The following is a 25,417-nucleotide window of genomic DNA, read 5'->3' as shown; positions in this document are numbered from 1 at the left end:
TATAACATTAAAAGTGTTTATATTTAACAGCTGTAGGTGCTGATGTTTAGTAATGTGCATATGTATTGGTATAACATTCAGTGAACCTGACAAGTCAATGATGAACATATCAAATAAAATATTATTCATGAAAAATAGCAACAGACCAAACGTTATGAAACAATTATTTGGATTCAACAGCACAGGGCAGCAGTATTGGTTCTGAAAAAGAGGCGGAGGACCACAGAGCAGCAAAATACAGAGGAGTCAAACAATGTGGAAACATTACTCAGAAAAGATACACCTGAGAGAAAAGTGCAAACTGACCCACTGGCTCACAGGAACACCTCAGTCATCCGTCATCAGAGAAAGCTGTGTGCTTTTGTGAAAAGACAACCGACACCTACGAGGGGGTGGAGAAGCAACAGGAGAAGAAGGATCAAGTCGAACCCAAAGCAAGGTTTTACTATCAATTGCAACCATTTTCTAAGATGTGATAGCTTAATTAAGGGAAAAATGGCAACAAGACGCCTGCGAAAAAATGCCAGAACTCCCACCCAGTCACCTAGCATTGCAAAACCCCATTATCAGGGTGTATTAAAAGGAGTTCTCGCTGGTAAAGTTACTTTCATTTCTGCCATTGGATCCACCACGAGGAGTTGTTGGCACATACAAAAATTAATGATAGGTGGCCACTGACTCTAAAATAAATAGTCCATCGCCATTTTTGTTGGCAACCAACTTGTGAAAGGTCATGCTACAAAATATGGTAGTCTTTCAGAAAACGGATGCTCAGGTATTTCGGACATGACAGGAAACATGGCCATCATACGTGGGATACTTATGATACTTAATAAGTGGGCAACAGCTATGTAATCTCACTTGTATTGGTAAATTGCATGATGTTACACGTGTTGACAGTATTGCAATCATTTTACTTGTGTGGTGTACATGCTCCTTCATTGAGATGTTGCCATAATATTGCTGCTTCCATGATTGGTGCACCACGACAAGAAACAGTCTTCATGTCAATGATCCTGTCCAAATTGGTCTATTGCAACACCCTATACAATAATATGCAACAAAAACTATTGACACTGCAAAATGCTGCAGCACGTCTCTTGTTCGAGCTACCTAAACATCAATCAGCAATGTTTGCATTTAAAGAGCTACACTGGTTACATGTAAACAAAAGAATAGCTTTCAAGGCTCTGTGTATTGCCTGAAAGGAACTTCACAATACTGGACCAGAGTATCTAATACTAAACTTTTCCTGGTATATCATAACCGGACCTTCACGCTAAATGGCTACAAAAAATGTTATAGTGCCCAAATTCAGGAAATCCCACTAAGGAGGCAAACGTTTTGTTGTTTGCAAAGCCAAGCTATGGAACCCTATCCTTCTCCAATTGAAAAAACTAACCAATCTCCTACATTTCAGGAAAGCACTTAAAACATGGCTTTTTGATCAAATAATCAATTGTGTCCAGTTATTTTAGGTTCTCCTCCAGCATAAACTCAAAGGGCATATTATCAAGGGATTTATCTCCGCTTTTTTGGCTTTAAAAGCCAAGAAAGCGGAGATAAAATGATCTCCCTATCAGCAACAGGGTGCTAACACGCAAATTCGCATGTTAGCACCCTTTTTCTCTACGCTTCCCCTTGCATCTCTAATGAGATGCAAAGGGGGTGTTCCAGAGAAAAATAATAGGAGAAATGTTGTTAAGCTACATTTCTCCTATTATCAAGGATTTCGCTAACCCTGTTAGTGATAAAAAAAAGCAGCGCTAACCGCGGTTAGCACTGCTTTTTTTACACCTGGGGGCATATTACCAACGTTAAGCAATATTTATCGCTAACGATGCTTAGCAACAAATTTTTTACCGCTAAGCATCGTCAGAAATTATCGCAGATAAACCTTGCTATTATCAAGGTTTATCGCGAATGCGATAAAAAACGTCCGCAATGCATGAATATCGCTGAAAAGTCAGCGATATTCATGCATTACCGAGCTAATGCTCTTAGCCATGTTATCCACCTCCCATTGGATAACATGGCTAAGAACTGCTCAGGGCAGGTGTTAGTTTTTGGAGATATTCGCGCTTAGCGCGAATATCTCCAAAAGTTGGTAATAGGAGATAGCGATGTTAGCGACTGTTTCCAGTCGCTAACATCTTGGCACGCCCACTTTGCATGTCATTAGTGATAAATATCACTGACATGCAAAGTGGGGCACAAGATGGTCGCTATCTCCTACTAGCGGTCGCTAACTGGTGTTAGCGACAGCTAGGTAATAGGGAGATAATTTTATCTCCGCTTTCTTGGCTGTTAAAGCCAAAAAAGCGGAGATAAACCCCCTTGATAATATGCCCCCTGGTATTTTCCTGACTTAGCCATGACATCCTATGGAAGGTGGATATCATGGCTAAGTTTGTGAGCCCCTATCATCAAGCTAACGCCAAACTACGAGAGAATATCGTTGGTTTTCCAGCGATAATCTCTCATTTGGCAGTTAGCGAGAGGATCTTTATCACTTCTGAAATAAACCTTGCTAATAGCAAGTTATCTCTGCGATAATTTCCGGCGATGCTTAGCGTTAAAAAATTCGTTGCTAAGCCTCGTTAGCGATAAATATCGCTAATCGTTGGTAATATGCCCCACAGTTCTTACTGACTTCCTTAAATAAGGCAGTGCCAAGACACCTTCGGCTACACAAGTACTTTATACAAATACATAACTTTGGGATCGAAACCCACAGAGCCACAGAATGCACATCTATATAATGTGGATTCCCTCGACTATTGTTACAGAGGTAATGAGGCATTCAGACATGCATACATCAATTCTCTAATGAAAAATGTGCTTCTGGTCCTGGCATATCTTCGATCGTGCGAGGAAATGTATATGAAGAAATACTTACTTTGACAGAGGTTTCCCCAGAAACAAAAAGATCGACTTATAACTTGTGATGATGGTGGTTGAAATTGTAGCACATTGTATTTTGAAACCAGTGTTTACATTGACATCTTCTGTCAATTCTTATTTTCCTGAGAATAATCATGTCACATTTACTTACTATCTTTATTTGTTTGACACTATTTTTTCAAGAGTTGTATTTAATAAACATAATCATTCATCTAAAAGTTATACAGTGCAATGACATGGCCTACCTCTGCCTATTTCCTTCTACTAGCTGCAAAAGGCCCCAACAAAATTGTGTAAACTAGCCCCCTAGAACCGTACCGATCCCATAGTCCCCCTTTAGATTATAGGTGGAAGAACCATAAGTTATCCTATTCTTCCTCTGTGATCCCAAAAATATTAATTTAAATGGTACCACAAATCTGTGGAGTGAACGGAGCATCTGCTGTAATGTTTAAGAAACAAAACTGATGGCCTCCTACTCATTTGATGTTTAAACCTCTGAAGTAGACCAGTGCCCAGGGGGTTGGTGGATTTATAAAAGGAGGTAACCCCCCTCCCGAAGCTATTTAATGGCCCAAGGGACCACATCCATAGGGGCCTCTGTAATTTCGGACCCACTCCCTGAGCCATAGCATGGCCATTGGGACCCTATCCCCAAAGGCCAATCTTATATATATTTGGGAAGGGGGGTTTGGGCCCCATTCCCTGTGTCACTTTATGGTACTGGAGACCACTTCCCAAGAGCCTGTTAAAATATTTAGTTGGGTAGGGGGCTTAGGCCCCCCACCCTGAACCATAATATTGCGTTGGGATCAAGTCATCCACGGCCCGAAACCTACCAGTGTCCCAGGGACGCCATCACCGAGGACACTGTATTGTTTAATGCTAGTGAGAGAGCAGAAAGGGAACAGAAATGTAAGTGCCTAACCGCGCTTTCCCAGGCAGGGAACATAGGTGGGAGCAGAGACAAAAGCTGCTCCTGCTGGACAGGAGCAATTCAATGGATCCGGCTCACTCTGCACCCAGGAAGGTGCCGGCAGGGCGGTGAGGGCTATGGGTCTCTCCCCCTGTGGCCCAAATGGCAGTAAAGATTGTGGGTGCCCTGCCCGGCTCTTGCTGCATCATGGATGCGTGGCTGCAGGGGGGCCATCAGGGGAGCTGGGGTCACTTGCAGTAGGACCGGGCACCCAACAAAAAAAAAAAAAAAAAAACACAGGGGTGAATATAAGAATTCAGAATAGCTGCTCATTTCATATTCATTGCTCCTGCCAGGAAGTGCTCAATAATTGGCTTTTTATGTAAAGTTTTAGATACGGTGGTGCCCGTTAAAGGGGTATTGACTCCACAAAGCATTGTTTTAAATGTTGTTGGGGGGGATCTGCAGGGAGAAGCCCCTAAGAACATTTAAAATAACTGCAAGCAAGTCTCCTGCGCAAATAAAGACATCACCCCAGGAAAGCTCACCATCTTTTATAAAGCGCTCCAAGCTGGAGTACAGAGACCCTTTTTTGGTTGGGTGTTTGACTGTACTTTGTGGCCTGAAGAATGTGACAAAAGACTCACCGCCTGTTTATGGTTGCTTTGAACATAAATGCTTTCCAAAAATAATTTTGTGATAGTCAATATCATTAATCTTAGTCATGTACATGGTAACACATTGGATCATCTTTATTGATTGATTGTGGTGATTTAGTGACAAAGTCATATATGTTGATGTACTGACCCCCTAATAATGCCAATGGGCCTGTCCTTTCTGTTTTGGGCTTCTGGCCTTCACACAAAGCCAAAGTTTCTCCCTTAGTCAGAGTACTTTATATGTTACTTTACGTGGGCCACCTGTACTCCCTCTGGTCTAAATGATCAACTTCATAAATGACTCCCATGAAATTAGGAAAACTACCCTGAGTGACCCCATCCTATAAGACACATTACACCCTTTACTTCATGTCACCAACTGCTTAAATTACGAAATGGAAATAGAACCAAAAGGTTTAAGTGCAAACTCAATGCATTGAGGTGCCTCAAACACTGTCAGAGTCTGCGATTCCCCCTATCTCACGTGAGAACCTGCATATGCGCCCATACTCCAGAAAATCACACAATAAAAATACGGTTCCCCTACCCATGCAATCCATAAAGAATTGCATGTGTGAATCCAGCATGGCTAAACGAAGCATTTTATCTTTTCAAAACTCATATAACAAGTACTATTTATCTGGATAAATATACCTTCAGTTATTTACAGGGCTACAGAATAGAATAATGTCTGCGATAGAAGAGGAGTGAATAATACAGGAGTTATTTGTTACGACCTTATATTTATTTTGCTTATTTGTTTGAATAACACCGGCATGTGATAGGAAGCTATAGGAAGCTATTATTTTGCACTAGATATTTCAAGAGGCAATGCTTTCCTAGATCAGAACTTCCTCTGCTGAATCACTCGTTCTTTATTTAGAGGGGTATGCTGCCTATGCCATCTAAACTGGCAGAGAAAGCTTTCCTGAAAAAGCTTGTTTTCCAACTCCTTTTAAAATGATGTGGTTAATTACTTTCCTGGGTTAATAACTTCCATTATTGGGCACCTTTGTTGAGTTAGAGGGGTGCTGCGGCACCCCCATAAAACCTGAAGGTTTGCATGGGAAATTTACAATGAAATTGTCCATCAAATGTTTTTTTTTCTACTAGTCATCATTTGGCACATATTCCCTATGCCTTTAGAGGTACTGTTTTTGGCCAGCACCCCCAACTCGTAACATTCTCCATGCGTTTTCAAGTAAATCTGGAAAAATACATTATACTTGTTCTCAAGTTGCAATGAGGGAATTTGAGCCTTGGTATATTTGGCTGTTAGATTGGGGGCCCCTCCACACCAGCACTTCTTATTTTTAATATAATAATTCTGCATGCAAAGTAGTATGAACGTAATTCAATGGGCCACTGAGCACCAACGCAGTTCTTGGAGCACTGGCTTTAACTTATCTGACCACTTCTATTCCAGGCATAGTCTAGCAATTTGATTTACATTCTCTTTAGAGTGAGGGTGTCTTTGTTGTGACATCCATAGTAACTTGGGTGATAGTAGGCATGTTATAGAAGACATACAAATCTAGTAATTTCAATGTGGCTTTTAAACTGGAGGAGTGGGAGGATTTATTTAAGAATTGTCAGTTGGTGATTGATGCCTTTGATGACTGTATACGAAGGAGAGACCTTTGGTGAATATTTCTCCAAGATCTTTCCCTGATGAAGTGATTCCAACCTCCCTACCTCCCTCAGATATTTGAATGGAAGACTACATATCAGCCGTCTTTCTTTATTATGTTGTATCTTGGAGTACTAAACTTGGATACTCTCTGCCTCATTATTTTTTGCTTTCATTATTGAACTAGTGCACGAAATCCAAAGTACCTTCCGTTTCGCACTCCAGATTCATTAATCACCACTAAAATATAGATTTGGATTCCAGAGTTGCATATATGGTGACAACTATGAGAGACACATTTTTCACAGAAGAGACTTGTTTTGCTGGCTAGGTATCATATTGTAGTATAGCCGGAGACATACAGGGGCAGATTTACGTTGCCTGACGCATCTCTGCAAATCAGGCGAGATGTGCCAGGAAAGATACGGCAGGCAAGTTTATCCTTGCGCCACCCATGATGCGCTGCATTTGAAAAGGGGGGGCCCTCGGCCCCCCCGCACGCATGGCGGCGCGGCGACCGTCGCCCCCACTGTCTCCTTGGTTGCCACTCGGCGGTGGGGGCGTGCCCTGGGGGGTGCGGCCCACCGCCGATTGGCTGGCGGCCCCCTTGACCCGGATCCTGGGAAATAGGTCCGGGTCAGGGGGGGCGGGCTAGAGGAGGGGCCACCTGGCCCCTCAGGAATAAAGAGATAGGGAGCGCCCAGGAGACCCCTTTGTCCCTGGACGCTCCCTCGCCGAAACGGTGTGCCCCGCGCTCGGGGCTTCTTTGTTTTGTTTTGCAGGTCCGCTACGCGATCGGTGAGCTTGGAGCAGATGAGCCCGGGAGAACAGATGATTCCTTTTTTCGTCGGGGCACGTGTTCGCGTTCGCGCTTTGGAGCCCAGGAGAACAGCAGAGCAGCAGCACTCGGCAGGAATGGACGAGTCTTCACGTTCCGGGCGGCGGATCCCAAAGGCGGACGGAGATGGTCGGGCATTGGCCTTTGACTTCGGCAGGGCGCTGGCTTGAAGGTGAGCCATGAGTACGGGTGGGGGCTTGAAGGTGAGCCATGAGCTGTGCGGGTACCGTGTGTTTCCAACGCGGGTGAAGCTTGATCAAAGTCATTTGCGAATTGGGACAAGTCACTTAATATCATTGTGCCATTATGTATCGTACTGGGTTTATGTAAGCGCTCGGAGTCAGCTCGGTGACTCGAGACAGTGAAGATGGTCCTTTGTTTGTGGATTGGGACAAATCACTTGATATCCCTGTGCCATTATGTATCGTTAATAGTGTTATGTAAGCGCTCTGAGTCAGCTCGGTGACTCGTGCCAGTAAAGTTGGTCCTTTGTCTCAACCACAGGCACAATGTGGCCTGAGGGTGGCCTTGTGGTGGCTTCAAGGAACCCTGGTTGCTTTCGGAGCCTCTAATAAATCTCTGTGGAGCCGTTGACAGACCCTCGGCGCGCCGCTGGGGGGCAGAGAAGGCTAGCAATAATTTACTTGCTTTAATGAACTTAGAGTCCGGACGCAGGTCTGGGTGGTATCGTGAATAGTTTTACACTTGTTCTGTATATATGATGCCCTTAATGTAATCACGCTGGTCAGTTTAATAACATGCTCGTGTTCATTTGATCCAAAATCTAATGTAAGATTGCTTCGGTGACACTGCCTGCTCGATTCCCGCCACCAGTACATCTGTGGCGTTTGATAGTGCAGGATTATGTGCTGCGGGGTTTCTCCGACTACGCACTCAAAAAATGCTACTTTTAAAAACAATTAGCAGTGTCTTTAGAAGGTGATATGCGTCACAATTTGTACAAACTATTGCTCTTGAGTGTGAAATAACATACTGGGCGAAGCTAGTGTAACCTCAACTGTTTAAACTCGCTTGGGCAGAAGTAAAAGTCAGTCACTCGCCAATGTCTCGTGATAGCTGGGATAAAAAGAAAATAGGTAAGGAATTAATTTAGTTGGGAGGACAATGCTAGTTTACACATTTAGATGCAAAAGCCACCTCTTGCATAGTCGTGGAGTCCAGCTGGCTGTCCTCAATTGGTAGTGAAACCTGCAACAGAGCTAAGTGAAGCCACGAGGCACAGAGCGATGTAATGTGCGGGGGGACTTTGCATGTTCCGGTTGTGGACAACCCGGGTTGCCTTCCGATCTTGAAGAGTGTTCATCATCCTGAAGTGCTGTCTGGGGCCGGAGTTTGCATCAGGGGATGCGGTTATTAATTCTCCCTCGATCTCTCCCGCCTCCAGGGCGCTTGGCTTGCCCGTATCTTTATTTGCATTGTATCTCTTGCGGGGAAGCTCTCGTCAATCACCCGCGTTAGAGCCACTCCCGAGCCCCCATCCATCAGCCAAGGCCGATTAGTTCAGTAGCATGGCGCTGACTGGAACTCCTGCGGCTGGCAGGCCCACGTGCTCGCTGAACTGCACAGGTTCTAGAATGAAACGACTTCCTTTCATTCAATCTTGTACGCCATTAATTTAAAACAAACACTACATTGTACTGCTATAAGTATTCTCCGACTGCTGTTCCAGGGAGTATTACAAAAATCAAGGGGGTCCGCAATCCGCAGGGGCTTCACCTGGAAAGGACTCCCAAAGCGTTTAATTTTGAGACAATGTAGTGCAATTAGAGGAGATGAATTGGTCTAGCGGCTAGGGCACTGAAGCTGGGGATCTGGGTTCGAGTCTCGGTAAGGACGCCAAAACCTCCTGTGATTCTGGGTAAATCACTTAATCTCCCCGTGCCAAAAAATGAATGTGGGTCCGATCTCATGTAACGTAACTGGGGCTATGTAAGGCGCTCCGATACCTGATTCGGTTCGGGTCCTGAGAGGATTCACGGTGCTGCTCGTGTACCGCACTTGATGCGGTACCGGTGTTGTAAAATCCGTGACTTTACTGCCTGAGTGGTTTGCCCTAGGTACAACTTCTCATAAGGGCATCTTACAAAATAGTAGGTATTGGTTCGCATTTCAATTGGAAATGTAGTCTAGTCTGGACCCCCGACTAGAAGTGGGTACACATTCTTTGAATAATAATTTTCCAGTTTTATTTCAGTACACTAATAACTGGATTAGTTAGTACTTGCCTTGGTATACTGAAAGGGTCTCGTAGGGAAAACATGTCCTTTTTAAAGAAGTTTGAACTAATTCCTTGCGCTATCCTCCATTGCTAAGCTTATTAGAGAGCGAATTGGCATTTGTGAGGTAGTCCTCTTCAATGGTACAATACTTTCGGATACGGGGGACTTGCTCAAAGGGTAGAGTTCCTTCCAGTGTTCTTGGGTGCCCTTCGGGGACGTGTAATAATGTGTTGAGCTTTTATTGATTTTACGCTTATTCGCCTTCTATAACTAACATGGCTAGGTCCAAGAAATTGGCTTTCTCCGTATCATGCATCATGGTAAATACTCAGTCTGATTGTTAAGCCAGTTCTAAAGCTCATTCAACTTACCAAATCATATGACATAATTTATATAGCGGTACCACTTGTGATGCCATTTCAACAGAAATTCTAGAGGGGCCTGGGGTGGCAGTGTCCTTGAGTTCACCACATCTTTATTCCCAGATATGGTCTCGTCTTGGGTGACATTAGAGAAGGGAGTCCTACATCACAAGCTGCCCCAGTAGTACAATAAACGGTTTGAAAAGGGTGTCTAGATATTGTGTGAGGGTTCTGCTAGGAAACTACATGCAGAGATGACGGGTCTGCCTGGATTATCATTAGGGTGTTTGTGAAGTTTGGGCAGGATATAGATCAACCACAGACAAAGTGGCTGTAACGGCTAGGGTGGTTGCTCTCAATTCTGGGGAACTGGGTTCGAGACTCTGTGATGACGCTCAACATCCCGTGAGTCTGGACAAAGCGCGTAATCTCCCTGTGCTTGACGAAACAGAATGTCCCGGGTCACGGAACATTCTTATGTCCTTCGTAGTAACTTGAGACATTCGGGTGGGTGTTAAATAAATACTTCAGGGTTGGTCGTTACCAAATTGTGTGACATCTTAAGAGGAAGGCGATGTGTTCTGATAAATTTGGTTTTGCAGTGTTTGTACTTCATTATTGCAAAAATACTGCGCTGGGCTATAGCTGTTGGGCTGGAGGCAGATCCAACTATGTCGCGATCTTGTGCCCTGAAAAATTTTAATTTTATTGTTATATTACTTTGTGTATATTATCGGGGTATATTGTTACATTAAGGTTATTGGGTTCACAAGGCAGACGCAGCGCCCTGATGGGACGGGTCCCCACCAGGGGTGGTGAGTTACCCAAAATATGCTCTGTTGGCATTCGGTTGATGAGTTCAGTCCTGAAAAACTCATTGTCTAAATCAGAGCTCACGCCACATGGGGACATTAAATTTCACCTAAGAGAATGGGATGGTTGGTGACATGCCTGGGCTGCTTATTCATGTCCCATAAGCACTTGCTATACTTTATCGAAGCCATGGTTGCTGCTTAGTTCTCTTACGCGAGGAACAGCCATTGCCATAAGTCAAATTTGTCATTATAGAACGACTATCAGTGGTCTGCTAGGTGATAGTTGGAACAATCATGGAACATTCACGAATAGGGTATGCCACCTTCCATTGGGGTCAACCTGGGGGTGAACGACATCTAAGGGTAGGGCTTAGCGAGACTGAGGGACAGTTTCCCAGGTCCCACTTTCCTTTGCAAGCCAAAGCAGAAAGCCAAACAATGGACTTATTTCATTCTGGAGCTAACCACCACATGAGGTGCTGTTCACGAATATAGGGGGGATATACGCCAGTCCTCACATTGCACCTGTCCAAACGCCCCCTTCATGGATGATAGGTTTAAACCAACATTATTAGTAAACTATCCTAGGGTTAGCAAATGATTCGGTGTGAAGACCTCTATAGCACACAGTAATTTACCACCATATACGTTGAGCTCTAGGGGTACACCAAAGCCATATATTAATAATATGGTGGGGGAACCACGAATGGCATAGAGACGGGGCCTAGAGCCTCTAGAACGACTAATGGGGGTCCTGATAAAGATACACACCCTGATGTCACACCTAAAAGGTGCCCAAGAGCCTAGTTGCGGCATCGCATAGTTCTGGGGATGCATGTGATCATGTCCGGGTGGCTGGGATGATATTTCCCAGAAGCCAAAGTGGCGTACTTAAAAGGTCCTTGGGGCCAGCTTAGGGCCTGGCGGAGTTTGGGCTGTGCTAATTCTTTAGCCAACAACTGTGATACTGCACTGCTAAGTAAGCCGTCTTGTTTTAACACATAGATCCTATGCATAAAGACATGGGTAGGAAACAGACAAACTGAGGCTATGCTTAACATTTGCTGTCGGCGTGTTGAGGTGTACGGATCTGGCATTAAGATTAGCTAAATTTAGCGACGGATGGTAATGTAAGTCTGACACGTGTACAGCAGTTATTGCCGGAAAGACTAATGATGTGTGTCTATCTTTCCAATTTATGTATGACCGGGTCCATGGTTGATACCTGGAGTGCTCCATATCACAACAGCTGCAACAGGTGGACAGCCCAAGGGATGCTTACGTCAGTCACGGCTGGGTCCATGGCGGATATCTGAGGAGTACTCCACACCGCAACATCATCAGTGGGTGGACGTCAAAAGGAAAGCATACGTCGAAAGAAGACACCAAGGGCCCAAGTATTGCTGGCAGGTGTTAGTGTTACCCATTCCCTAAGGTGGAATTGGGAATGGTTACCCAGGTTTTCTTGGTCTTTTTCTGGTTCTTGCAGTTTCTCAAACCTGCCACGCAGGGGAGGAACTCCTCACCAGAAGTTGAGGAGCTAAAAATGGTTACCCAGGTTTTCTTGGTCTTTTTCTGGTTCTTGCAGTTACTCAAACCTGCCACGCAGGGGAGGAACTCCTCGTCAGAAGTTGAGGAGCAAAAAATGTGCCAGCACAAACAACGTGCCGGACGCAGGACAGGGAGGAGTGGGTTTGAGGGTCTGTGCCATGGTCAGTTCAGGAACTGCTTTCGGGGACTTTTAGCTCAGCAGCCCGACCCCCTGTCAGTGGTGATACCTCACCTAGGGGGGACTGAATGGGCCAAACTGGGGAGGCGAATACTCATTGATGGGTCCATCTCCACTGTGGGTGGGTCTTCAGGACTTGGGTGGCACGGTGGTAGGGTCTCAACTTATCCCGGGGTGGCAGGGACTCGGTCAGGGTGTTGAATCACTCGATAAAGGGGATCAACACACAGTGGGACATACTATTTCAAGCCCCCACTCGGCCTGCAGATGATCCAACATGGGTGTATTGGTTCTACCTGGTAATGGGTGTATTGGCTCTGCCTGGTAACGGGAGTCCATGTGACGGAGGAAGGGAGGGTCCTGTGGTCTGATGATGTCGGGGCCTGGCCGGAAGGGGTTACTAGAGGGAGATCTTTGTCGGGTAGACCTAGGCAGGGGGAGGCCAGATCGTCGGTTAACAATGCTGGCCTGTGGCGGTAAGGTCATTATCGGTGAGCACATATTTTGAGGTCTGAGGGGGCGGGCATCATCCTATGGAGGTTCCCGCCCAGGGGGAGGAGCCTGCGGGCCACTCCCACAACTCCAGGGGCAAGGTAATAGATGCTGCAAAGCAAAGGAGCGCGGGTAGGAGTAGTTCACGCTTTCCTTAGGCTGGTAGCCACCCCGCGCGCGTGGACTCATGACGCCACCGGCGCAGAGTAAGGGCCCTCCTTTAGTGGGTAAATGGAGTTCAGGGCGTAGACCGGGCAATTCCCGGGGTAACACTGCGCATGCGCACATCCAGAGGGGAGGCGCAGCTTGTAGGACCTGACACCGGTAGTGACCCTGCCATATGGCCAGAAATGTACAAAAATTCTAGATGAGGATGTTTAGTATAAGTTAGGAATAACATGTATTAGAGTTTTGTTAAAGTCAGGCTCTCAAACTTGTTGCTAAGAGTATGTACCTAAATGTCCTGCTGAATTTTTGTATAAATTGGTGATTATGCAATTAAAACCTTTTTTAATTTCATACTTTAATAAATACGGCCGGGCGACTAGCGCCCGCCTTCCAAAAAGTAAAGACGTCTCGTGTCCACGTTCCTGGGTATTGGGTGCCGGATTGGGGGGGAGGCGGCAGCTAGTCGCTGACCATGTGAAAAGGGGGGGCCCTCGGCCCCCCCGCACGCATGGCGGCGCGGCGACCGTCGCCCCCACTGTCTCCTTGGTTGCCACTCGGCGGTGGGGGCGTGCCCTGGGGGGCGCGGCCCACCGCCGATTGGCTGGCGGCCCCCTTGACCCGGATCCTGGGAAATAGGTCCGGGTCAGGGGGGGCGGGCTAGAGGAGGGGCCACCTGGCCCCTCAGGAATAAAGAGATAGGGAGCGCCCAGGAGACCCCCTTGTCCCTGGACGCTCCCTCGCCGAAACGGTGTGCCCCGCGCTCGGGGCTTCTTTGTTTTCCCACCCACCATCCCTTGGAACAAAAAGTTTGGTAGCAGTTCTTATCTCTGGTTGAAGGGTAAGTTCTGGATGTACGGTCCACGGGTCTCACAGGGTAATAGAGATGAACGGTTGGTGTATTTTGTTGATGTTTTTGTCTAGGAATTTTTCCCCCTTTTTAGCAAGTCATGTGTGAAGTGACCTGTATTTAATGCTATGTGTCTTTAGGCCTTTTTTCCCTTTGTAGCTATACGTTGATACTGTTTGAAGTGAACTGTATTTAATGCTATGTGTCTTTAGGCCTTTTTTCCCTTTGTAGCTATACGTTGATACTGTTTGAAGTAAACTGTATTTAATGCTATGTGTCTTTAGGCCTTTTTTCCCTTTGTAGCTATACGTTGATACTGTTTGAAGTGCACTGTATTTATTGCTATATGTCTTTAGGCCTTTTTTCCCTTTGTAGCTATACGTTGATACTGTTTTATTAGCCAGTGTAGCTGTCCTTTAGAATTTTTTCCCATAGGTCGTCGTATTTATTAGGTATGGGGCATGCGGTAAGGTCATTATCGGTGAGCACATATTTTGAGGTCTGAGGGGGCGGGCATCATCCTATGGAGGTTCCCGCCCAGGGGGAGGAGCCTGCGGGCCACTCCCACAACTCCAGGGGCAAGGTAATAGATGCTGCAAAGCAAAGGAGCGCGGGTAGGAGTAGTTCACGCTTTCCTTAGGCTGGTAGCCACCCCGCGCGCGTGGACTCATGACGCCACCGGCGCAGAGTAAGGGCCCTCCTTTAGTGGGTAAATGGAGTTCAGGGCGTAGACCGGGCAATTCCCGGGGTAACACTGCGCATGCGCACATCCAGAGGGGAGGCGCAGCTTGTAGGACCTGACACCGGTAGTGACCCTGCCATATGGCCAGAAATGTACAAAAATTCTAGATGAGGATGTTTAGTATAAGTTAGGAATAACATGTATTAGAGTTTTGTTAAAGTCAGGCTCTCAAACTTGTTGCTAAGAGTATGTACCTAAATGTCCTGCTGAATTTTTGTATAAATTGGTGATTATGCAATTAAAACCTTTTTTAATTTCATACTTTAATAAATACGGCCGGGCGACTAGCGCCCGCCTTCCAAAAAGTAAAGACGTCTCGTGTCCACGTTCCTGGGTATTGGGTGCCGGATTGGGGGGGAGGCGGCAGCTAGTCGCTGACCATGTACAATGCGGCGCACCATGGCGCAGGAATAAACCGATGCGTGTCGTATCTTGGGAGTGAAGTTGGCGCAGTTCTGAAGTTGTGTTGCATGCGGCACGCAACTCCAGCACTTTTCCAACTTGCCCTATCTGTTAACGTGGTGCGTCAAGCCTTACGCCTGCTTCAAGCAGGCGCAGGGTTTTGACGCATGAGCGTTAGTAAAGTGACTCAGTGAAATCTTGTAGATTTCACTGAGTCACTTTCCAGGGGCGTTCCTGCGACGGAACGCCCCCCCCTTCGTTGAAACGCCCACATGAAACCTGATGCAGGTTTCATGCGGCGCAGGGCTTCACAACGTGACGCATCTCTCAGATGCATCACGTTGTAAATTCCCCACACCATTGCGCATCTTATGCGCCACCACTGCATCACAAAAGTGACGCAACGGCGGCGGCGTAAAAGAGGAGCAAGGGGCTTGTAAATCTGCCCCACAGAACATGCAATAACAGACAGAGTTGACTACAAACCCAATATACCTGATCCAGGGTTGGGTGCTGGAAACTAAAATGCTCAGTTGCTATGGATCGGATCTGTTGACTAATATGAAGGTGATTATTTGGGGGTAAATCAATCGTAAAGGGCTTATGAACTTGTAATTTATACAAAAATGTAACTAAGGATATCAACATTGCGCTACATGCAATAACAATTGCAAAAGATTTAAGCTCCGTTTAGCAACCAGTAACATAATTAGGGTCTTGGAGCAGTTGTAGCGATTTAAAAGTCAGTCAGTCATTAAAAGTCGTTCATTCTGGTAATGGAGAATCCATTTTGCCCAACTCATAAAATATTTACTGTGGTCAATCAGATAGGGAAAAAGCTTGTCCAATATGGCCCTGCCTGAAAATTGGCATGTTTGCTCTTCTGGTGCGCCAATAATGGCAGGGGCACCAGTAAACAGAATAAAACGTGTGTTTGGGGAAGGGGGGGCTGCCAGAGGTTCAGAAGCCCCACTAAAAGAGCTTCCCCCAGATGTCACCCTCAGTCTCCCAGAGGGTTATATTAATGGCCCTAGAAGTAGTTGATTCAGTTAGAAAGCAGTGCTGAAGCTAGTGCTGTAGCACAAAGGTTGTAGAGTTTGAGAACATTGTTGGCTCATTCTAAATGAATAGTAACAGCATGTTAAAAGTAGATAAAATACTTTGTGTACACGTTTTATTTAGCTTATAATGTTTTATTTACAATGGCAGGTTATATGATTTAATGAAGATTACTGTAAGATGGTACCATCTAAACTGATCTTTAATGGCATTGCATTAGTCTTGAGTGCTCTCCTCCTTATTTTTTATCAATGTGGAGAGACCCTGACAAAGCCAACAGGCCTGCTTTCGAAGACATATTGTGGACTTACTCTTCAGAGGTGTGGACTTTTAGAAGGGTGTCACCATTGGCATTTCCATATACCTACTTGGAAATATTTGTGAATTAATGCATAGTATTCAGCAGTGGGCATGTAATAAACTAGTTGTTCATTTTATAAGAAAAAGCACTGAGTTGACACTCATTTATTGAGTGCTGTTTGTTCCACTCCAGTTAACAAGGGTGCTAGCTCGCACTAAGTAGGAATTGGTCTCCTCTGCTTTACTACCCTGAGAGAGTCAAATGCTACACTGGGGTACTTTTCTCCCCAGTAAATTGAAGGTTGCGGACGTATCACAAGTAGAGGATTTCCATCCTTCACAAGTAATGACCCACTATCTAATACTGATGTACTAAAGTCTGGAATATTCAACAAATGCAAATCATTTTTATGATGTTCCAAATACACTGAAATTCTGCCTCATTATTATTTTTGAGGCGGGATACTTTAAAATGTGATGATCGAGCCTTGCAATGGGTGGCAGATTTCTTTATTGTCATTTGTGTTCACAGAGTGTTGTTATTGTCGCAGCTGACATCCAGCAACTAAATAGGATCTGTGATTGATTCACATTGTCATTAAAAAAGGGGGATGGTGTTTAGAAACCAGAATCTCGGTCCAGTCAAGACCTCTCAGCTGAGCTCTGGGACACTAAAATCATTTTAGACTGTTGGAATATATTTTAGGTTATGATTGGAAGTCGTGAGCACAAAATTATACAGCATTTTTCTCTTTCCAGATTTGTAACCTCGATTAGGTCTTTCAGAGCTTTATTGATATCCAAACCGTTTTTGTAACCACATAATGCAGGTTTCTGTGTGGATTTTGATCTAGAGACAGTTTCTCGTATTACATACTATGTGAGTATTTTCAATTAATTCCACTCCACTGCAATTAATTTTGATTTAATTCCACACTTTACAAAGAGGAAACCAGTTTACGTGGATGGTTATTTTCTTGGGGGCAAGTCCTCTAAGTCAAAGCCTGTAAATGTTTCCTGGATCCTGCATCTATGGTTCAGTAGAAGAATCATCTCACAGTCACACATGGGAAGTGGTAAGGTTCCCCGCCTTAATCCATTCTTAGGACATGAGAAGCAAAAGTGAGAATTAAATAATAGAACTAAATCCGAGGGGATTTCAAATTGCATTCCTTTTTAAATAGAGTGTTCTATTCCAATGCGCACAGCATGATTACAAAGTGATTACAATTTCGGGAGCAATCTATTAAGGAACTTCTCAGTATGTACCCGGCCTGTCTTCTAATTAAAGAACAGGAATTGGTGATACTGCATGGATCTACATGCCAGACAAGCTGTGCATTAGACTTTGACGTGCAGGTGTATTTCAGAGATTATTTGTTTATTTATAACCTTGTAATTAAATTATAAGCAGGAACAGCAGTTAATTGCAGAATAATATGTCAGTAAAGATATTTTAAGCAGAACGTGTTGTATTGATTGTTCTAAAATCTATTTTGTTTTGATGGTGACCAGATAGTACCACCCACCATGACTAAGACAAATACAGGATCAAACTCCATTTATATATGATAGATGTATTTCAAGGGTTAATTTGTATTCTGCCTAAATGATAGGTTAGAGTGATATAGGGCTGTTCTTATGTTATGTTATGTTAATTTGTATAGGGCACTAATCACCAGAGATGATATCCAGGCGTTTGGGAAGGTGTACATGTGTGTGGTGTAGAGCATGTGTCAGAAAATATTCTTTATGACAGTTATAATTGCTTTCACTTGCAAAGAGTTTACTAATACAGTAGCTGGCATGTGTGAATGCCCATCTGTCATGGTGGTTGGTGGAGAATTCAGTTTGTGTCATTCTAATGTACAGTTAGCACGCCATCATCCAGTATAGACTTTACATGGACAGCCATCAATACTGGATGATGGCATGCTAACTGTACCTTACATGTTAGTGTCTTAATGCCAACATGTTTTGATTTGGACATGGTAGTTGGTGAAACTTAGTAGTCATTTCCAGCTATTTCGTATCATGATTGCAAGCCAATACCCATATTTGGTGGTGTGTCATCTAGCATCTGCTATATGTATGTATTTAGGGAGGTTACCATGAGCAATTACCACCAACTAAAACCCAGTGGTGACTAGAGTACGATACATACTCAACTACTAATCTGAGGTAGCACCAAACAGGCAAAAGAAAAAATGATGCCACTAACTCCTGGGTCTTGGGCTACAGAGAAAAACAGATTGGTATTTTTTTGTGTCACTCCCGTGACCCATGGGGAGGACTGTGGCCCATAAATCAGGAACCCGGCTTTGAGAGGCTCCCCAGTGGAGGGGATATGAGTGTTGAACCTTGAAGACTCATATATGGGTTGCTGCTGGCCAACTGAGTTTCACCATAACTTGAGTGTCAAGGGCACAGGTGACACTGTACCACCATTGTGGTCAGACTTCAGGCTCCCTTCTGCACTGAGGCACAGGCAGCTGTTCTGTACACCCAATTCAGAAGAGAGCAGGGCGTAACACCGGCCTCAACGCAGGTGGGGGACAGGAGCCCACCCTCTCATGTCCAGCACCAAGGGACAATCGAAGAGGATGTAGCACACACTGGCTGAGTGGCAAAGTAGTGGGACCGGACAGTCTTACTCTCTTTACTTCTCTTTTTCATGTGGCATTGGGAGGATGATCTTGCCATCTTTCTTCGTTGAGGCAGACCACTCCTTTTGGATAGAGGTGAGGCATACCCCACTGTACAGATCTTTCATCGTATACACCTTAAAGCATCACAATGCGGACACCTATGAATTAATATTCAACTAAATGGTCTCCTCATAACAGTCACTGCTTATTAACTCTGACTGGGCACAATGCTCTTCCCACATTGCTCCCCAGACTCATGAGGTAGAGGTTCCTCAGATGCAGTTGGGCCTTTATTTTTGAGATGCAATAACATTGTTCCACATAGGAAACAGGTGGGGAAGACAAACATTTCAATGACTTTGGTTACATCAGACTCTTCAACATAAGAGCCTTGGACCGTGGAAACAAGCGCAGGGCACTCTGTCTGCCAATTTCACCAGTTGAGGGGCATGTGAGAGGGTAAGAACTGAATAGAGGCAGGTGAAAAGACACTGTCATGGTACAGGGTACATATTTAATTAACTCTCCTTGAAGAGTGGTTTGCTCCCTCCCTCCATTGCTGTTATACATGGGATTCCTAGTTGCCTAGGTATGCACCCAGGTCAGGCAGGTACAACCATTGTAGTCAATAGATAACCTGGGCTCCTCCTCTGGTAGCTTGGCACAGAGCAGTCAGGCTTACCAAGACACAATGTGTAAAGTGTTAGTGCAACACACACACACAGTAACACAGTGAAAGCACCAAAAAAAGACTTCACACAGGCTTATAAAAACAGATTATTATATTTTAAATGCTGTAAATCGCTTAGAAGCGAGTAGCTCTAAAATGTTACTTTAGGTCGTGCTGGATCAGGGAAAGTCAAAGTTTGGGACCACCATAATGGAGCGCCAGCTCTGTACAAGACCCACGCAGGCCCCAGCAAACAAAGTACCTTTCCTGGTCACAAGCAATGAGATGCGTCAATGTCGGGTACCACAGGATGTGTCTAACTTCTCCATGCAGTGAAGGAGATGCATCATTTACGAAGATGGGTGTCAGAGTCTAGAAGTATCAAGCGTGATTCCGGATTCTGCCACACAGTCGAAAGGATTCATTGATCTCACCAAGCTGCTGCGGTGGTGACACGCTTTTCAATGCATCGATCTCTGAAGGAAAAGTGCTATGTTAGACCTGACACCATTGGCATGGGTCTCCCTTCCATTTTTTGCTACTGCGTCTGATGTTTTATGCTGGTTTTAGATGCTTTGGAAACTGTGCCACTGCTATTCAGTGCCACAGAGCAAGTGCTCCCTATGGTTCATTGATGTATGGATTAGTGACTCCATGATTAGCCTATTTGGTTTACTTGTCAGACCCTAGTACAGTGCACTGCGTGTGCCTAGGGTTTGTAAATCAAATGCTGCTGATGGGTTTGCAGCACTGATTGTGCAACCCACCGGAGCAGCTTGTAAACTTTGTCTCAGGCCTGCCATTGCAGAGCCTGTGTGCAGTCTGGTACCACCATGTTGACTTAGCAATTGCACCCCCTTGCCAGTCCCTAAACCTTCTCTTTTCTACATATTAGTCACCCCTAAGGTAGGCCCAAGGGCAGGGTGCATTGTTTGTAAGAGGTAGGACATGCCCTGATGTGTGTAGCATGTCCTGATAGTGAATTACAGCCAATTTCATTTTGCAAGGCTACCTGTTCCCCATAGGCCAGAATGGGTAGTTTGATTATAACATCTTATAATCCTAACTGACTCAGGGAACTAGGTAGAAATTCGAGTATAGTATGCCTGAACTCAGAATGATAAAATACATCTTTTAGTGGAGTTGGTTTTAACATTCTGTGTTTGAAAATACCACTTTTAGAAAGTAGGTATTTTCTTGCCTAACCATCCAATCCTGCCTCTGCTAGGTTGTGTATTTTTTGTCTGGTTTGTGAGTGACAGGGGCTGGGGTGGCTCCAGGAGACAGGGTGAGTCAGCACAGGACTGAATAGACCCATATGCATGTAGAATGGCGGGAGGAGTAGCACCTGGGATCTGAATAGCGCTGTGCCTGCCTTCCACAATGCTGGCTTCACCTCCTGTGGTGTGTCAGAGGACCCTGGCCCACCCTGACAAAGAAGAGAAGGAGTATTGTCAATAAAGTGCTCCAGGACTGAACAGAACTGGTTTGGACTAGGTACAGACATTCTTACCCTTCAGAGACAAAGGATTTGTGTGTATAAAAAGGGGGACCCAGACCCCAGATCTTTATATCACTTCTGGAAATGAAGACGAACCTTTGCTGAGAAGAAGAACCAGGAAGCTGAAGGAGGAGACTACACTTGTGCTGTGTGTTTGGGGCTTGCTTACCCTGCAGTGGTTGCTTCATTGACAAAGAAAGGAGAAGAGGACTGAGTGTGCTTTTCATCAACTTGAAGAAGAATCTCCAAGGGCTTTAACTTTGAGCTTGCCTCCTGCCTGAAGTCTCAGGGATACAAGACCGCACCAACCCGCTCCCCCTGAATTCCCTTGCTGGGAATTGAAGGGCCTGCTGTTGTGCTGGGCCTTCTGAGAGACTGTGTGTCGCTGGGAGCTGGAAGCACGACTCAACGACGAGAAGCGTGTCGCCGCCGCAGCAGTTGCTGTTGCATCGCCAAGGAAGCATGCCGCAGCTGCCACTGTTGCCTTCACATTGCCTAAGGGAGGCACATCACTGGAGAAGCGTGCCGATGCCGCAGAGGTTACCGTCTCATTACCGGAAAAGCATGTCGCAGGGCCTGCCGCGGCTCCAAAGATGTTCGAGTCGCCGCACGACCATCTGGCGTGCACGCATTGCATCGACGTTGCCACATCGTAACCAAGACACCATCTTGTCACATCGCACCAGAGAGAAGTATTGTATCGAGGCGCCATCTTGTCGCATCGTACCGGAGAGCAGGAAGAAACCGACGCATCACCTCCCCACACAGTAAGGAAGCAAGCATCAACTCCCCTGCGCAGCAGTAAGGAAATGAAATTAAATGAAAAATTATATTTATATAGCGCGTAACTACCCGGAGGCCTCGCAGCACTTTAACTGATTACTATGGCGGGCTACAGGGTGAATTAACACGCTTTTGCAAACAGATGAGTTTTTAAGGCTTTCCTAAATGCCATCCGGTTGTTATTCTCTCTGAGATCCAAAGGGAGAGAATTCCAGCTTCTCGCAGCAATGTGCGAGAATAAACGGCCGCCCCAGCGAGCCTTGTTGAACCGACATATCCACTCCCCTGAGTGTAAGAGACTGGCGCATCACCTTCCCTGCAACCCTTTTGTTTGCTTTGCGTTACACATCCAAGGTACTTTGAGAGTAAAGTGTAGCATTTACAACTGAGCTTTTTTCTACCATTTTAGTCTATTTTTGAGTGCAGTATTGTGGATGTTTGTTATTTGGTCTTGTGTTAAGTCTATATAAAAATATTTATTTTTATAATACAACCTGTGTGGTGTCCATCTGTGGTGTTGTCACTGTATTAGTGTATGTGTTCAAAATGCTTTACACACTGCCTCTGAGATAAGCCTGTCTGCTCGTGCCAAGCTACCAAGGGGTTGAGCAGGGGTTATTTTAGGAGTGTAGCCCCTTACCCTGAGTAGATGCAAGGGTCCCTGTTTGATCAAATGTACCTACCTCTGCCAATTAGAGACTCCCAAATCTAACACGCGAGTTCTGAAACAATGTACCAATTTTACTTCTGCAGCCGGATCGATACACCAAATCGGAATCATGAAAGCAGGAGATGTGTCGATTCTATAGAAACAGAGCTGCAGTACCCACTTCTGAGGTTAAGAACTGGAGAGGAACCTCAGTCAAGGGCTGGACTCGCAGAGGGCAGAGTCCAGCAGCACCAGCAGAATCGCAAGAAGTCTTTTGCATCTTTGAACTTCGGAAACAGAAGGCAAGCCCCAAGATCCCTCAGACAGGAAGGCAGAGTGCATCTCTCCTTCCGCAGAACCAAAGAGCAACAGAGCAACAAGCAGAAACGCAGTCCTGCAGCATGTGGTGACTAGAGATGGGTAATCTATAGGAGAGAGCCGCCGCAGCACCTCTCTGTTGTTATTCCTCCCAAAGAGTTGTCTTGGTGAAAAGGAGTGGGCCAGCTCTATGAGCCAAATTCTAGCTAGCTCCCCCCCAGATCAGCTTGTTCCTGAGGCCCTGACCTTTTCAGTGTAGCCAAACACCCAAAGGTATTGGGGATCATTCTGGGGTGAGACCGGGAGGGCATGCAAGGAAGTAATCAAGCGCCACATCGCCAGTGGTCCTGCATAGACAAAAGGAGGAGGCTATTCCAAACAACCACGATGGGCCTCCGGCTCATCCGCCTTCTGGGACAGTGTTGCTTTTGATGCAATATGGGGGTAACAAGAAGGCACTACCTACCTGCATTCTCTTGTGGGCATTCCAGCTCCCTCTTTGCATTATTTACAGTGGTCTGAGAGGCCCCAGAGAGCCACAGACACGCTGCAACCTCACGGTGGCTTTCTTGATCAGCAGTTGCACTGCGCATTCGCGGGCAGGTGCCTTGCTCATTTTCATGAGGGGGGCCCAGTGAATTCTCCCAGTGGTGTTCCACAGTGTATCTTCCCCAACGAATTTGGGGCATACCTTGGGCACTTTGTGGTATTTCAGGGTGAGGGTTTGACGTATGCCTTCATAAAGAACTTGTCACATTTAGAGACACTGTAATTAATGTATTGAAGGTAATAGGCACACAGTTGCTGCTTCGTTTGGAGCCTGATTACCACATACATTTTAACAGGACAGCAGGTAAGCAGTGCCTTGTGTGTTTATGATGGTGTATGTCTTTTTTGCTCTTGCTTCGCACAAGATAACATGTACTGGCTAAGTAATTGCACCAAGCTTCCAGAGGGTGAGCTCAGGTTATCTTTGGTGTTTAACTTACCTACCCAACTGGAGGCGTGGTTTCTGCCTGGCTTATGTGCATACCCTAGCCAACCAGAAACCCCATTTCCTACACTGGGTCTCTTTCCAACTGCATCTCTCCTTCTCTCTGAAGGGACATGGGACCCTTGACCCTCCTTTCACACTGGGACCTGTCTTGGTTACTGTGAACCTCCCCCAACCTCAGTTGTGGGGAATCTGAGCCACTCCCTTCAGGATCTCTCCGAAATGCCTTTTCAGACTCTCTGGTACTCACCCAGAATTCTGCTTTTTTTGCAAGTTCCCTTGGGACAGAGAGCTTACACTCAGCCAGGTGTTAGCATATCCCTAGAAAACAATATCTGAAGATGTGATCTCTGGCAATCAAATTGTACAGCCTTTCAAAAGTGTTTACCATGCTATCTTTCACTCAACCATCCAGGACAGGTGAAACAATTTCTCACTATCACTGTATCTCAACCTATCCTCTTCTGGGGTGAATCCATGCTTCTTAACCAGGCCTCCTTCATGGGGGCATACCTTAACCTGTCCCCTTCTTCTCGGGCCAGTAGGGTGTCCATCCCACTGCCAGGAATACAACTCCATATGCCAGCTCCCCAATCCTCCTTAGTGATCCTGTGCACCTTTAGAGCTACCTCATATGCCTGAAAGCTCTGGTATAAGTCATCCCCCTCCTAGATGCTGGGCTCCAAGTCTCTGGGTATGTGGGCAGGGTCTTCAGCCTGAACACAGTAGTTTTGCTGCCACCATTATTTTTGTTCCTGGACCCTATTTGTAGGACTCTGATTTCATGTACCTTGAGAATCAGTTCATCGGCCAACAAGGCCTTTTTCTCTTCCATGGCTCTCTCAGCCTCGGCTATTTACATGGCAAGTTTCTCTCTGGCCAATGCCCTTTCAGCATCGCCATCCTCTCCTCAGTCAGTGCTTTGTCAGCTCCAGTTCTTCTCTCCTCTACAGTCAGCTTGGCCAGCTACAACCTCAGGTCCCTCTCAGCTTGTCTGTCCATGAGCTTCTCAGGGGATAGGGTTTGGGCGGAGATACTTCTCCAAGCATAGGAGTAAGGGACTCCTTCTCTGTATGCTGCCCTCTCTTTTCTAAAGTCTTTGCAAAGCCATTTCTCTGCTCCTCTTTCTCAGGGCCACTTTCATCTTGGGTGTCTAGTGTGGAAAGCTCCGGGTAGTTTGAGGGCTTAGAAATGCAAAGGGGTCCTCATCCTCAGAGTCCTTCGCAGAGTTCTGTGTTGCTGCTGCTTCCCTGCGTTTGACCTCAAATACATGTAGGGCAAACCTTATATCCAAGCTATATGAACCTCTTCTCACAGACAGCAACTCTCCTTGCAGAGCCTCCTCAGCTCCTTCATACTGCAGGATGGCAGGCAGCTGAGATCCACTTTCATTCGGCCATGGTGAGTGCAACAATCCAACTGAGTCATAAGTTGTTGAAGAAAAGCATGAGTCAAATTTAGATAAATCATCAACTTGAGAGAATGGAAGACAACATCTAATGGTCTTTGTATAGAGTTGTAGTGAACAATGAGTTACTATGATATTGCACAAACACTAGGCCTAGCCTCACCACTGATCACCAATGTTAGAAATGAGATTCTTGTTTGGTTGAGGTATGCACCAAGGCTAGGCAGGGAGAACCACTTTAGTCAGGGAAAGCTAGATATACATTAAAAGATAACCTGTGCTCACCATCTGGTAGATGGCATAAAGCAGTCAAGCTTATAAAGAGGCAATGTGTAAAGTATTT

Source organism: Lissotriton helveticus, chromosome 6 (genome assembly GCF_964261635.1).
Source record: "Lissotriton helveticus chromosome 6, aLisHel1.1, whole genome shotgun sequence".
Taxonomy (NCBI): Eukaryota; Metazoa; Chordata; class Amphibia; order Caudata; family Salamandridae; genus Lissotriton; species Lissotriton helveticus.
This window is presented reverse-complemented; position numbering follows the sequence as displayed.